This window comes from Macrotis lagotis, chromosome 5 (genome assembly GCF_037893015.1).
Source record: "Macrotis lagotis isolate mMagLag1 chromosome 5, bilby.v1.9.chrom.fasta, whole genome shotgun sequence".
Lineage (NCBI taxonomy): Eukaryota > Metazoa > Chordata > Mammalia > Peramelemorphia > Peramelidae > Macrotis > Macrotis lagotis.
The window spans coordinates 158,904,083-158,920,416 of NC_133662.1; the positions used below are offsets into that span (position 1 = coordinate 158,904,083).

At 34.2% G+C, this 16,334-nt stretch overlaps 1 long non-coding RNA gene across 1 annotated transcript; it reads left to right on the forward strand.

Moving 5' to 3' along the window:
• Window positions 1-9,201: 9,201 nt before the first annotated feature.
• LOC141489948 (uncharacterized) lies at window positions 9,202-14,676 on the forward strand. The gene is made up of 3 exons (XR_012469026.1): window positions 9,202-9,533; window positions 10,996-11,056; window positions 14,582-14,676. It is a non-coding gene; the product is annotated as an uncharacterized LOC141489948 (long non-coding RNA).
• The last annotated feature ends 1,658 nt before the right edge of the window (window positions 14,677-16,334 follow it).

Consider the following 16,334-nt stretch of genomic DNA (forward strand, 5'->3'; position numbering starts at 1 on the left):
GAGATCTCTATAATGAATCTTTCTCATATAGTCCTCATTGAATTAGTTTCCCATTGGAAAACCTTTGGTGATTCTATCATCATGCAAATAAAATACAAATTCTATGACCAGGACTTTAAGGTCACCCCAAACCTGGCTTCAACCTACTTTACCATCCTTATTTTATATGATTACTTTTATGAACTCTGCAATAAGTCACAGTAAAATTGGACAAACTTCTAGAGTTTATTATCCTCTTTTTCATTTATGTAAATATGCCATAGGTAGAATTTATTCTTTCAGCATCTTTACCCATTAAAATATTTCTCTTCAAGACCAAGTTGTTCTATTAAGGTACCCCCTCATATCAAGCCTTCCCAGATCTGTTCCCACTTGCAACTGAAAGCATGCCCAACACTTTTCATTTTTTAAAATGGCTCTCCCTTTCTGGATCTTAATCTAGGTCATGTCCACTAACTGTGGGTATTTCCCAAAAGTTGATTTTGAGCCTTCTTTTCTTCACCCTCTATACTGTCTTTCTTGGTGATCTTCTCAGTTCCCATGGACTCAATTATAATCTCTAAGTAAATAAGTTACAGTTCTATGGATCCAGCCCTAACCTAACTTCCTATTACAGATCTTGAACCAGATCAGATAGCCTATAAACTGCTCAAACTCATGTTCAATATAGAACTCAATATCCTTAACTCAAAACTTTCCCCTCTTCTGAACTTCCTTACTCATTATCAAGAGAAAAGCATTCTCTCCCCGTCAGCCAGGTTCTAAACCTCAGAATTATCCTCAGTTTTTACCCCTCAAATCAAATTTGTTGTCAGATCGCAACATTTCTTTTCCTTAGCATTTTCTCTCCTTCACTCCACTCCCATGGCCTTTACTTTGGTGTGCGACTTCATATTATATCCTGACTTATTGAAATAGCCTTCTAACTGGTCTTGTTACTTCAAATGTCTCCCCATTCCAATCCACCTGCTATTCAACTGCCACAATGGTCATTCTAAAGGTGATAATATCAACTCCCATTTTATAAGCTCCAATAACTTGTTTTTCCAAGACCATATATACCATCCTTTTGTTTGACTTTTAAAGCCTTTTCACAATCTAAGACCTTCCTATATTTCTAGCCTTCTTACAATTTTCTCCTTTCCTGTGATCAATACTTCAGCAATGTCTGTCTTGGTCCTCACACAACATTCCATTGTCTCATGCTGTCTTGTGACTTTTCAGTGACCATCTTCCATGCCTGGAATTCTCTTACTTCTCACTTCTGTCTCATAGCTTCCTTCAAAATTTAGTTCAAGTCCTACTTTCTTCAGGAAGTCTTTTTTAGTCTCTCTTCCCTCCTTAGTACCTTCTTTCTCAGACTATTTTCCATTTTTTACTGAATATCCTTTGCATTTACAGTTTACACGTATGATGTCTCCCTCAATATAAATATGAATAAATATAAATATAAACATGGTCAGGAAACATTTTTGATTTATTTTTTGCATTCACAATTCTTAGGACAGTGCCTAGAACATAGAAAAACTTGATAGATGCCTACTGACTGTCTTCACCTTTGTTTTTATTACATTTTATCTAGTATATTAGCAAGTCTTGGTATTCTTGTATAATGCTTATGTATGTATGTATGTGTGTGTGTGTGTGTTATCATAAGACACGTTTATACATTGTCAGACCCTTGTGCAATTTTTCACATTTGTAGCCTTAGGAATTGAACTAATATCTTGCATACAGCAGGCACTTAGTCACTGTTTATTGAATTGAACCCTCAAATTTTAATATATTCATTGCTCTTATCTCTGAATCTAAGGTTCACCATACTTCCTACTGTTCCAGAGTAAGCAGCAAAGCAGTGATGCAGGCATAAAGATATTTATCTCTAAAAATGAAAGCGAGAGTTTCAAAAATCAAATCCAGACTCTCAACAGGGAGCACAAATTCATAACTAAAAGCAACTGAATCAAGAGCTACATAGTAACTTTCTGAAAGACAGATTTTTCCAGTCAATGCTCTATCATAATTACACATGGTGAGCTCCAGAGCATCAGAGATTTTATTGGCATTATTTATTTTTGCATTGCATGAGAGCAGCTCTTTCTACCCAGCTCAAAATGTTCTTAACTTTTTAATTTTGACTAAGAGAGTAGATTGGTTTTGATTAGATAAAACCATTAGAATCTACAGATATCATGCATGGATAATATTGATTGACTTCTGGATTTATGAGTGGAAAATAGTAACTTTTCATCCATGATTGCTTCAGATGATGCTCACAGGAGTTCATGATATATATCAATCAATCAACAAGTATCTACTCTGTGCTAGGGATATAAAGATTTTCTGTTTTAAAACTAGTTCCCCCTCCAAAAGACGTTTAGAGTTTTTGGAGAAAATGCCTATACAGATACGTAGATACAAAAGAAATCCAAGGTAATTTTGAGGGGTAGAAGGTTAGGGAAGAGAGAAAGTTTTACTTTTTCTTCTTTGGGCTCAACTCTGACTCTCTGAATTTCTTCCTCCACCATATCCCAATAGTCTTCTTGCATCCCTCCAGGCTCGTTGATTGGTTGTTATTCTCAAAAGCTATATTTTAAGGAGAGTCAAACCAATCACATTGACTCCTTCATTCCTCTATGAGCTCTGCCATGACTTTCTAGACTTCTTTTTCCATCATTCCCCAATGCAAGTTCCATCTCCTCCTCCCCATTCCTGTTTCCCAGCTCCTTCTTTGTGTTGTTTTCTGTTTTAGAAGAAAATTCCTTGAGACCCAGTAATATCTTTCTACTTTAAGCACTTAGTACCAGGCTGGCAACAAAGGATAGAATAAATGCTTGTTATTTTGAAATGGAAGGAGGAAGGACTTGAACTAAGCAGAAGAAGAAGAATAGATATTCTGAAAGTCTTAGATGAGGAGAGGATACATCCCATATGAGGTGCACAAAACCATATAAATGTTTTTACTTATCCATCAAGGAAATGTCTTCTCTTGTACAATGTAGTCATGAAGTTGAGCTCACAAAATCAACTTAAGATCTACTCTAAAAGAGATTTACGTATAAATTGAGGTGATAATTGCTAGTCTATTAACAGTATTCTATTCAGTAGGCTCTCATCACATATTAGTTGGATCTTGTTCTTTATTGATTGAAAAGGATCAAAACAACATTACTGTGTTGTTCATGGAATACATATTTGACCAGATGATAGAATAAATACCTAATTTGGCATTTGATATTTGAAATAGACTTTCAAGTGTTATGGAATGAATATCTTCAGGTGTTTACATTAGGAATATGGTCCAAGATTTTGCCAAGCTTATGCTTCCAGAACTATGGATAAGATATTGGCATGATACACATACTTTGATCCCTCTGGCACCTCACCTGCTTCAGATTCTTCCAACTTTTGCAGGATGGGAAATAATTAGGAAAATAAACTTTAGCATGAAATAAGCCAACAAACATCATCAACAGATTTTGTAGATAGAAATCTGGGCAAAATGTTAGTTATCCAAAGCTCGAAAGGCTTATAAAGATGAAGCAAGAGAAAAGTTAGAAACTGCTTAAAGCACAGTGTTTGGCCCATCTGTTACTCAGTCATGTCTGACTCTTTGTGGTCCACAGTATGTCGATACTGTCCTTGAAATTTTCTTGGCAAAGATATTGGAGTTGTTTGCCATTTTCTTCTCCAATGGATTAAGGTAAACCGAGGAGGAGTGACATGCCCAGACTCATATAGCTAATGAGTGTCTGAGGCCATACTTGAACTGACGTTTTCCTGACTCCAGATTCAGCTGAGTCACTTAACTACCTCTAAGGTAGACAGAGGTTAAGTGACTTGGCCAGGATCACACAGCTCGTAATTATCTGAGACTTGGTTTAAATCCAGTCTTCTTGACACTGGGTTCAGTCTACCCACAGGGTCATCTATCTGGCACATAGTAAACATGGCATAATGAACAGTTTTTGACTGATTGACTTGATAGGGATGGGTCTATTCCAAGCCTGGTCACAAGGAAAAAATGATAAAATATATCTACGTTCTCTATTTGCAGAGGTGGGAGATTAAGTCTATGAAAAATTATATAATCTATAAAATAGAGTTGATTTAATAGCTGCTTTTGCTAATTTGATTTTATGACTTTTTTAAAAATTCCTTATAATGTTATGCCACTGTCCAAGAAACTTAAAACTGCTATGCTCCTGCACTCTAGTCTATATCTCTGACACAGAATTCCAACTAGAGCTGTGAGATCTTTTTTGGTAGAAAGGAGTATGATTAGTAATAAGGGCCTTCTGGAGGGCAGTTTGACGGCAAGAGCACAGACCTTGGAGTCAGGAGGACCGGAATTCAAATCCAACCTTAGACACTTATTAGCTCTGTGCCCTTAGGCAAGTAACTTAACCCTGACTGCCTCACATCCAGGGTCATCTCCAGTTGTCCTGATTCATATGTGGTCACTGGACCCAGATGACTGGAGGAGAAAGTGAGGCTGGTTGACTTAGCACAGCACCCCCTCACTCAAATCCAGTTCATGTGCTTGTCATGGCATCATCTCCCTAATATCATGATCTTTTTCAAGAATGAAGGTCAAACACTAAATCAGGAGAAAAGGATCATTATAACATTTTATTTTTAAATGTATACAATAGAAATGAAGAAAGCAAAAAAAAAGCGAGATTTCAAAGTAAGAGGATTTAAAATATGCTTTTAAAAGAATATACGTGGTATGGAAGGAGTTTCATAAATTATCCTCTTTTTGTGTTTATGAGTTTGAAACGTTTCTTTTTTGTTTTCAGAATAAAACAAAATTAAAGAATGTAAGTTCCTTAAAAGGAGGTACTGTGCTGTTTCTTTGGATTTATTTGTACACTAAATTCTTAGCAGTATACCTATGTAGAATAGGTGCTTAATAACTGCTCATTCATTTATTCCCACAAGAAATATCTCATTAGGGAAAGAACTTTATTAAGAAATTAATAACTCATAAAAGCAAAAAATACATAGAATAAAATTAAGCATATTAATTGATTCAAAAGATTCTTACCTGAAAAATAGGACTTGTTTATTGTTCATCTGCCTCCAAAAGCTTTATAGAAAGACAATAGGCAACTAGAAATTAGCAGTCATTTGATAGTTTAGACAGATCTTCAGTGTTTGCATATTTGGATTATTCCAACTGCTTTTTGTTTGTGTTTTATTTTTAACTTTTGATGTCTTTTCTACCTCTTCTATGAGCACTTCTGGCACTGTGATTTTAAATTCCAAGTGTCATTGCTCTGTTGTCTTAATGGTGCAAACATGATGCTATAAAAATGATTGTAGATTTTCATTTTTCATCTTTTTCTTAATCTATTTCCAGTTTCAGACTTAAGTGCCTCAGGCTGTTTGCTTAGCTGAGTTTCTGTACCATACCTTCTTTGAACTTGTTTTGCTAGCTGCTGGCTCTGTTTTATTAGGTAATCCTGCTCACAATCTACCACCAAACCTCTCTGTCAACTTTATAAACAAGTTTCTATCCTAAATCAGTGTTCCTGTTGGCTGCCATATCTCTCCCTTTGACAGGTCAGTAGAGTTTTTAATGACTATTGAGGCTTCTGGCTATTTTGGTTTCCTCTTCTGGCACTGGTTAAACTTTTATGTGAAATTACTATATATCAAGGTCCTTTTCCCACTTTTTGATGTCAACTAATTTTGATGTCAACCAGGTCAAGCTAGAAATAGTTAAATTGCATATAATACTTTAAAAAAAGTTTTATCTTTTCTTTTAATTTTGAATGTGATCTTTGCTCTCATAAGTCACTCTTCTGGCAGAACACAAAGTAATTCAGAAACAACTCCCACATCAGAAATGAGTCATTCTTGTCTGTCAAAATATGAACAATTTAATTTTTATGATGTTATTTCATGATTACCACATTTAATGCCTACTTATTCTTTTCTCAAAGAAAGTTTTCATGATATAGAGGCATGAGATGTTTCTGTAGTTTAGAGTTCTTTGATCTCCCTCATTCCTTATTTCTGACATGATCCTATGTACTGAAATGATCCTATGATTGGATATTTGGAGCTATAAGAGACCTTACAGACCACTGTGGTCAATCCTATTATTTTGCTGATAAGGAAATGGAGACTTGGATTATATTATTTATCTGTAATCACTGAATAGTAATTGTCTACCTATGACAAGTCAGTAGAGTTTTTAATGGCTATTGTGGCTTCTGGCTATTTTGGTTTCCTCATGACTTTGATTAAACGTCTATTTGAAATTACTATGTATCAAGGTCCTACCATGGCAAGATTTCCTGATTCCAAGTTGAACGCTATATTAACTATATCAGCAGTCCAATCTGTGATTTTGGTTGCTACATAGAATACGGAGTAAAAGGCCCCATATAGTTATGGAAGTGACTTGTGTATTCCTTTGGGGATTTATTTTCCTTGGTCCCAGTAGAGTATAGCAATGGAGGACAGGAAGCAGGTATCTATTTCTAAGGGTGGAGTACATTTGCAGCATGATCTAGGTATACAGGCTTGCTTTCTTTATCTGATAGTCCTCATGGTAGACAGTGATGTCAATGGTTAGATGGACTTGAGGTAGACTCTTCCCAGTGGTGCTTTAAGGAGTTTTCTCTATTTATGAACTTTTTCTTGTAGAGACCCATTCTTCTTGCTTGAGCTTGTTGAAGAGGTATCAGTTGACTGGATAAAACTTCTGATAACTGTTGTGAATATACAGAATGATGCGCTAATTAGGTTTGTTTTTTTTTTTTTTTTTTTTTAGTATGTGGCTATTAAAAGTCTAACTGGCATTTACATAGTTATGTGCCATGAAAATTATATGGTGCTTGGCCCACCTCTCTATTTGCAGTATTTCCAATGTTCATGAGAGGAGTAAGAGCACCAGATCATTTAAATTGAATCTTAGTTCAAATCTATCATTTTCCTACTCCTGCACATTCAGGGCCATGTGAGATATGAGCATACTGCTACATGAAAAATATCTTGAAATAATAATTCCTTATATTTTGATAAAATGGGTACTGCTGTCACAAGAATGTATCAACTCTGGTAGTAACTTTCTATAAAAATCTTTTGGTAACTGTAATAGTACATTATTTCTTACAAAGAAAATTTCTAATTTATATTTAATATTAGTATTAGAATAATTATTGTTTATATTTTCAGAGTATTTCTGCAATAAAGTACAGAAATACAAGAGTATCTCTCTTCTAATTAAAATGAATTGCTTTTGTTTGTGCAATAATCTTTATTTTTTATAGAATCGAAATCAGTTTTATTTTCTGCTTTCTTCTTTATCTCCTATTAGGTCATGAAATCTCCCTTTATTCATAGATTTAAAAAAAAATCTTTCCCCTTGCTCCTCAATAGAACTTATATGTTTTGAAATATTAGTGATGCTTAATTTCTGCCAGATTGCTTCCAATTTTCCTACTTGTTCAGTTGTATTTAACTCTTTGTGACCCCAAACACACTAGAACTTTCCATCTTCTAGTAATTTCTCAAAGGCTATGCAAGTTCATGTTCATTGTTTCCATGATACTTTGTTTCCATGAGGCTATCTATCCATTTTATCCTCTGCTGTCCTCTTTTCCTTTTGCCTTCAATCTTCCCCAACATCAGGGAAATTATTTTTAGGTTTACCAGTAATTTTTTTTTCCATATAGTAAGTCCTTACCACACAGCTGGACTTGATATTCAATAATAACTATACCATTAAATTCTTTTGCTTCTATATGTTATGTACCATATGTACCTAATCTGTTCCATTTGTCAAACTTTCTATTTTTAAACCATTAACATCTTCTGGTGATTATTCTCTGTACTGTGGTTTCAGATTGAATGCTGGTAGGACTCTATTTTTACTTGTTTTTCTTCATTTTCCAAGAGATCCTTTATCTTTTGTTTTTAAGATTGATTTATTATTTTTTCTACTTCTGTAAAGGAGTTCTTTGATAGCTTGATTTGCATAGACTAGATACCTAAATTAATTTCAATAATTGTCATTTTTAATAAATTAGCTTGGGTTACCTTGAGCAATTAATATTTCTAAGCAAAGACTATCCAACATTAGACTAACCACTTAAGTAGGCCTCTTTTTATTACTGGAAAGTATGTGCTAGTAATATGTTTCCTATGTGCATCTTGATAGGTAGACTCCCAATAATTTCATACATGCTATAATTATTTTAAATTTAATTTCTCCATTTCTTCCTGTTTGACTTTGTTGGCTAAAAAAAATGCTGAGGACTTTTTTACATTCTTTAACTTTCCTATTGGTTTAGTCAATTTAATTCACATCAATTGCAAAAAAATAGTAAGTTATTCTATTAATAGTTCGTGTGTTGCTTCTTCCAGCATTTCTGCAACTATATCAAATAGCAGAATTGATAATGTATATCCTTGATTTATTCCTAACCTTAACATAACTTTAGGTTAACTCTCTCATAAATATATTGGATCTTGGCTTTAGATAGATACCACCTACCATATATGAAGAAGAAAAAGGCTAATCAATCCAGTAACTTTAACCAAGAAAACCCCAAATGGAATCATGGAAAATGAGAAATGACTGAATCAACTCAACAACAACAACAACAACTATCATATTAAAGAAAAACCTTTGTTTCTACATTTTCTAGGAGTCTTTTAAAAAAGAGAAATATGGGTTGTATTTTGTCAAAGATTTTCTCAATCTTTTGATTTGATCTTATTTTTATTCTTCTTGTTATTCATATGGCCTATAAAATATAAGGGTTTCCTGAAATTGAAATAGTACTCTATTTCTCATATACATTGTATATAATAATTTTGTATATTCCTATAGACAATTATTAATATTTTTGCATTAATGATGCAATTAATATGAAATTAATTAAATGTAATTAATATTTTTGCATCAATAATGAGGGATATTGGTTCATATTTTTCTTTCTTTTTTTAAGCTCTCACTGGTTTAGGAACTGGGATCATATTTACATTATTGACTGAAATGGTTAGGACCCTTTCTTTTGTAATAATTTTTATAATATTAGAATATAATACATAATTAATATAAATATAATGTAATATATTATTGTCATTGTTGCTGTTCATTCTTCACTTTCTTTTTTTTTTTTTTGCTAGGCAATAGGGTTAAGCGGCTTGCCCAAGGCCACACAGCTACGTAATTATCATTCTTCACTTTCAAAGAGAACCAATGACATTACAAGATGATATAAACTAGATTTGAATTAGCCAGAATCACTCAAAGTTGTCAGCTTCTCTCTCTCTCTCTCTCTCTCTCTCTCTCTCTCTCTCTCTCTCTCTCTCTCTCTCTCTCTCTCTCTCTCTCTTGAGTCAATGAAGTCCAGTGGCAAGATAAAAGAAAAGATAACTCAGTGATGACCTGTGGACCTTGGCTTCTTCAATGTCTGAGCAACTTCTAAACATTCTACGATGCCTGCTTCAGTGACATTCATGGCCTCTCATGGACCCATTTCACTAGAGGAAGTCTTCACAAGCTAGGGGTAGGCAATCCCTCCTACTCACTAATGAGTTTGAGACCCTCAACAAGTTTGTTGAGGCAAATAGTTTAAGTGACTTTCTCAAGAGTTTGGTTACCCTCAACATGGTCTAACCCATCTGCTGATGTGTATTCTACAGCTTCTTGGAGCCACAGGTGGTGATGATGATTATGTTTGTCCTTCAGTCTTGAAGAAGGTCATGAGATCAGGGGAGGTAATGCCCTACCAAGCACATAAATTAGATTTGAGTGAGGGAGGTGCCATCTGGATCTAATGACCAGATATGAATCTGGACAACTGGAGATGTCCTGAATGTGAGGCAATGAGGGTTAAGAGACTTGCCCAGGGTAACACAGCTAGTGATACTGGATTCAAACTTCCGTCCTCCTGACTCCAAGGTCAGTGCTCTATTCACTACACCACCTAGATGCTAATGCAGCCACAGGTGAGAGTTGAATGGCAGGTGGTCAACAAAGGTGGATGAGCAACCCTGAAAGATACTCACATCAGAATGCTAGACTTCTATGAACACTTTACATATTATATATAAGTATGATATATTAATATTTTTGTTTACTAATTGTTTCTAACTCTTCATCACCCTATCTGAAGTTTTCTTGACAATGATAATGAATCAGTTTGTCATTTCCTTCTCCAGATCATTTTACAAATGCAGAAACTAAAGCAAATAGGTTAAATGACTTTCTCAAGATTACACAGCTAGTAAATGTCTGAGGCCAGATCTGAACTAGGAAAGTGAATCTTGACCTACCGCTCTATCCATCTAGTTGCCAAAAAGTTTCGGAGGTGGGATCTGACCTCTGCTCTTCCTCATTTAAAATTCTCTTTATATATTACACAATTTTGGCTCTTAATGCTTAGAACATGAGATGCTTAATAAATACTTTTCTATTTTTTTAATTAAGACCACTATGTAATTTAAGATCTAGTAATTCTATGTGTGCTCCCTGGAATCTTCCCCCTCCCCATTATTTCCCATGATATTCTGTTCCTCCAAGTGAATTTTTGTTTATTTCTGGAAGGAAGCCCTTTGGCAGTTTAAGTGCCATTTAGCTTAGCACTAAATCTGTAAAAGTAATTGAGATGGTGTAGTAATTTTAGTCAAATTGCCATGACCTAACCTAAACAATGACTGGCTCTACCATTATTTAAATCTATTTGTATTTCTGTAAAGAGTGTTTTGTTGTGATACATATGTACTGATTGTGGCTTGGTAGAACAACTCCCACATATTTTATACATTGTCAGGTTATTTTGAATAAGTTTTCTTTCTACCAGTTTTTCTTGGTTTTTAATAGTAATAGATATTCTGATGATTTTGTGAATTATTCTACTGCTTTACTGGTTTACATATTTTCCTTTGATGGTTTTTTTTCAGAATGTATGCCATCTGGAAGTAGTGCTTTTTCTTGTACTGACACCATTAATTGCCCTCTCTTTATAGCTAGTATTTTTAGAAGAATGCAAAATACTAAAGGAGGAGGAGGCACGCTTTCCATTACAGGGTATGTACTGAGAAAGTAAGATCAATTCTGTGTGTGTATGTTTTTTGTTGTATTGTTGTTTAGTCTTTTGAATTCATTTGTTGTTTTTGTTATTTTTGGTAAAGATGTTGGAGTGGTTTGAGATTTTCCTTCTCAAGCATATTTTATAGATGAGGAAACTGAAGCAAATATGGTTAAGTGACTTGCCAAGGATCATACAGATAGTAGAGTGCCTAAATTCATTTTTCAACTCAGGTCTTTTTGACTCCAGGTGGTGCTCTATCTACTGTGTATCTACTCTGTGTGTGTGTGTGTGTGTGTGTGTGTGTGTGTGTGTGTGTGTGTGTATGTGTGTGTGTTTTAAAGGTTAGGCTTTTCGTGTTTTTATAGGGTTTTTAGTATAAATGTATGCCATGTTTTTTCAATGAATTTTTATAAACTTTTTAGACAGCAATAGGCTTTTAAAAATACTATATTTTAAATATAGTGCTTTTAGTCCACAACTTTTACTACATGGAGAAATAGTTAGAAATTGTACTACAAATATATTTATAAATCAACTTTTCCAGGGATGTCTTGCTAAAGAAACCAAATCCTCTCTCAAATCTTTCACCAAGATTAATTACTTTTTTCATGAATAAGCATGAATTTCATCTCCTAAATCGGTTTCATGAATCCAAGATGAATGTGGCATTTTTGACTTGCTATTTTTTATTACAAATCCCAAAATTAAACAGTTCAAAATTGCAAATTCATCAATGAGAATTCCAAAGGAATGTGACTATGTCATCTTAAATGTTATATTTTTCCCTGCTTTACAAAATAAAATGAATGATTTTGAAATTTTGAAATTAATTTAAATAAATCACTTGTGATCCTTCTGTCATATATTTTCATGAAGCACATGAATTCTAACTATCTTGTAAATCAAATTAAAAATAAATAAATTCTTAGAGACCTGGTGGCTTGGTAGATAAAATGATAGGCCAGTGATAAGAAATAACTTCATTCAAAATCAGCCTCAGATACTTGTGTGACCTTGGGCAAATCATTTAACCTGTTTGCTTCAGTTTTCTCAACTGTAAAATGGAAATAATAATAATAATAATAATAATAATACTTTCTAGGGTTTTTGTGAAGATCAAATGAGATAATATTTGTAAAAAGCATTTAGCATAAAATTCCTGTGTATGTATGTATATACATATATAAATAAGTATGTCCTCTCTAAAATATTGTGTTGGGGGAATCTAGGTGGCATAGATAAAGCGCCGGCCTTGGAGTCAGGAGTCCCTGGGTTCAAATCTGGTCTTAGACACTTAACAATTACCTAGCTGTGTGGCCTTGGGCAAGCCACTTAACTCCATTTGCCTTGCAAAAACCTAAAAAAATAAAAATAAAAAATAAAATAAAATATTGTGTCAATAACTTAATGAACATACCACTCCTGTTGTTACCTGTCCAGAGCCATTTTAAGACTGATATTTTAGAAATGACACTATAAATAATCTAAGAACACACAGATCCAGCAAATTCATCAAATGGATAGCTATACTTCTCTGGTTCAAGTCCTGTGTGCTATTCTTAATACAATATAGGGTCCCATTCTATTTCTTATTTTCAGAGTCACACTATTGATTCATACTGGTTTTTCAAGTCAGCTTTTAAATGGAATCAGATTTTGGTTTGAGCTATATGTTTAATATCAAGAATTGCCAGTAAAATACACTCTTAGATAGGCAGATAGATAGATATAACATAGCACACACACACACACACACACACACACACTTATCCCAACATAATATTTATTTCAACTTATTTGATATTTCATCAATTTGGTGTATAAAATATCTTTAACTCCATTTCCTTTTATGCTATTTTAAACTAAGGGTGGGTACCATGCTTCTTTAAAGTTGTAGACCAGGTCTTCATTAAGCCAAAATGCCATCTGAATAAATCAATCAGTAATAATAACTAGGTCAAATGAGCCTTGCTACCCCTTCTTTTACACACACACACACACACACACACACACACACACACACACACACACACACACACACACACACACACACACACACACACACACACACATTAAATTGTCTGAACTAAAAAAGTTTACTCTGGTTCTCTATACAGGCCTCTCTTGATTCTTAAGGGCATACAACATGGCCCAAATAATACTCTTCGCAATTGAATTGAATGTGTGTTATGACTAGAATGCCAGAAGGAGTAAAATATACTTGATTCACGGTAATTCTACATTTAGAAATTAAACTTTTCATTTTGACTTATAAAAACAAATTTTTATTTTTATTCTATTTTTATATTTATTCACTATATATAGTCTCTCTATCGTGTCTGTGTGTGTGTGTGTGTGTGTGTGTGTAACCAGGAAAATATCAATCTGGCACCTGTTTTTAGTAGCTAATATTCTGTAGAAGGCAGACTTGGGTGTTTACCTTGCTTTTTAGGGAGATCCAAGTTAAAATCCTATCTCTGACACTAGCTATGCAGCAATCTCAATTTCTCAGTCCTCCAGGTTGTATAAACTTTTGTACATGCTTAGGAAGTTGATTTGGAACTCTGATTTTCACCATTGTAAGGAACTCCCAGGTAAGATTCTTCTGTTCCTGTAGAATGGTAACAATTCTGCAATTTCTAATTATAAGCAGTTGCCTTAGGTTCTGTGGGTCGAAGTGATATGTTCAATGTCCTGAAGGCTGAAAGCATAAGAGATGGACTCTGAAGTCAATTTTCAATCCAGTATGCTATGCTCCTTCTTGAATCTCATTTATGTATAGAAATTTTCATATTGACCAATAAAATTATCAAACATTTATGAAGCTGTGTGTCAATGACCCTGTAATACCTTGTGGATACCAAATAGAAAAGGACCTTGATCTCTAGGAGTATGTTAAAATACAGATTCTTGATAAATCAATATATTATAGAATATAAAATGCTTATATTAATCTTTTGTTTTTGTCAATACAATGGGGTCAAGTGACTTACCAAGGTCACACAGTTAGGTAATTATTAAATGTCAGGGAATAATTATTAAGTGTCAGGTCTTCCTGATTCCAGGGCTGGTGCTTATATTAGTCTTTTTAAAGTGATTAAGGGTTTATACTTACAAGGACCTTTAGCCTGAGTTTTTATGTTATAGTTTGTTAGCCCTTTTAGAATTTCAACAAAAGGAAGACAATATTACAAAATATTTTGTCATATCATTATCATGTTTAATACAAGCATGTATCTATTTATTATTATTATTACTATTTTTATTATTATTATTAGTTTTTGCAAGGAAATGGGGTTAAGTGGCTTGCCCAAGACCACACAGCTAGGTAATTATTAAGTGTCTGAGGCCAGATTTGAACTCAGGTACTCCTGACTCCAGGGCTAGTGCTCTATCCACTGCACCACCTAACCACCCCCAAACATGTATCCAATGGAAGCCTTGGAGTAATGCCCTTTCCCTTATGTTCTTTTGTATTTTTCTTTGTGACTTCTTACTAATTTAATTTTGGTTCTTTTTAGGTGAGGCTCCAAATTTCAGCCCCTCTCTTCTACCCTCTGACATCATTGAACCACTATCTATACATGAAAATGAAAGAGAATACTATACCCAAACTGCTCAGGTATTGACCTATTCTCTATCTGTGTGCTTCTAAGCCTGTTGCTAAGCTAAAAACAGGTGTCTCCAAAGGCTTACCCTGCCTCCTCACAAGGCTTTTTTTTTGTGTTCTTTGTGAAGGAAGTCCCATTGGCCTCACTGTAATGAAAATTAAAAACAAGAAAAGGAGCTTTCAGTTAGATGCCTGAGGTATTCTTCAGCATCACCTGCCCTTCTTGCATATCTATTTTGAACATACATTTCAGTAAACACTTAAGAGTATAATCTACATGCCATACTCCATGACCATTGTCTAGGAAAGAATCACAAAAACAAAAAAAAAAAAACCCACTTTCTACTCTGATTGAACTCTCTGCCTTTCAATGCAAAAAAAAAGTATTTCAGGATCTGGTAATAACAGCAACCAGCTGTAGAGTCTCTTACCTGTGCTTTCATAGGTCAGAATTCCATTTTGGGTTTTTTTTAATATAATTTGTTTTAAAGTTCTAAGAGGTAGTGGATAAAAACATAAATGTACAAAGAAGTTATCATACAGCTATCTACATTCACATTTTTGTTTACAGAAATGTGGTTGCCTTTTTGAGCTGTGGGTAAATCCTCTAGGTAGTATTTTAATTTCACTTTGCTATTAGAGTTTTATCAAGCAGCAATCATTCATCATTAAGCATTCCTTAAGCATTTAATCCTTATATAAATAGATAATCCCACTCCATTCCATGTTCTTTATAAATTGTTCCCATTATCTCGCTTCTATTCACTCTCTTACTACTAATTGTTTCATCATCATTTCATTTCTCCTACCTTTTTTTGCTAAATTCTTTGCCATTATAATCAATACCTCAGCCTGGTAGATAGAGCACCAAGTTTGGAATCAGGAAGACTCATTTTCCTGTGTTCAGATCTAACCTCAGATATGAGCTATGTCACTCTAGGCATGTCACTTGAATATGTTAACCTCAGTTCCTCATCTGAGAAAATGAACTAGAGAAGTAAAAGGCAAAAAACTCTAGTATCTCTGCCAAGAAAATCCCACATGGGGTCACTAGTTAGATGTGCCTCAATAACAATAGTTTTTATCTGTACTTCCTTTTCTCTCACTCATAACTCTCTGTGTTCTGTTCTCTAATCTAATCGTTCAATGGAAACAATGCTCTCTTGAGTTACCAATGATATTTTCATGATCTTTTCTCAATTTTCATCCTTACCTGCTCTATAGTCATTGACACTGTCCCATCATCTTCATCTCTGATAATTAATGTGCTCTTTTCTTTAAGATTCTGTGACTCTTTTATTCTGGTTCTCCTTCTAAAGCTATAATCACTAATCATTCTTCTTTGATGGCTTTTTATTCAGATCATGCCCACTAAAGCTAGTTTATTCTGGGTCCTCATTTCTTCTTCCTCTCTACTATTTCACTTGGAGACCATAAGCTCCCTCATATTTAATTATCTCCATGCTCAGATCTTCTTATTCAGTCTTCCCAACCTCCAGATTCACATCTTCAACTGCCTATTGAATGTCTTGAACTGAAAGTCCTGAGAAACTCAACATGTCAAAAACTGAACTAATTATCTCTTCCCATCAACCTCTCTCATCTTCCTAACCATGAGCTCTTTTAAAAACAAGGTTATCTTTTTCCTTCCATTGTATCCCTAT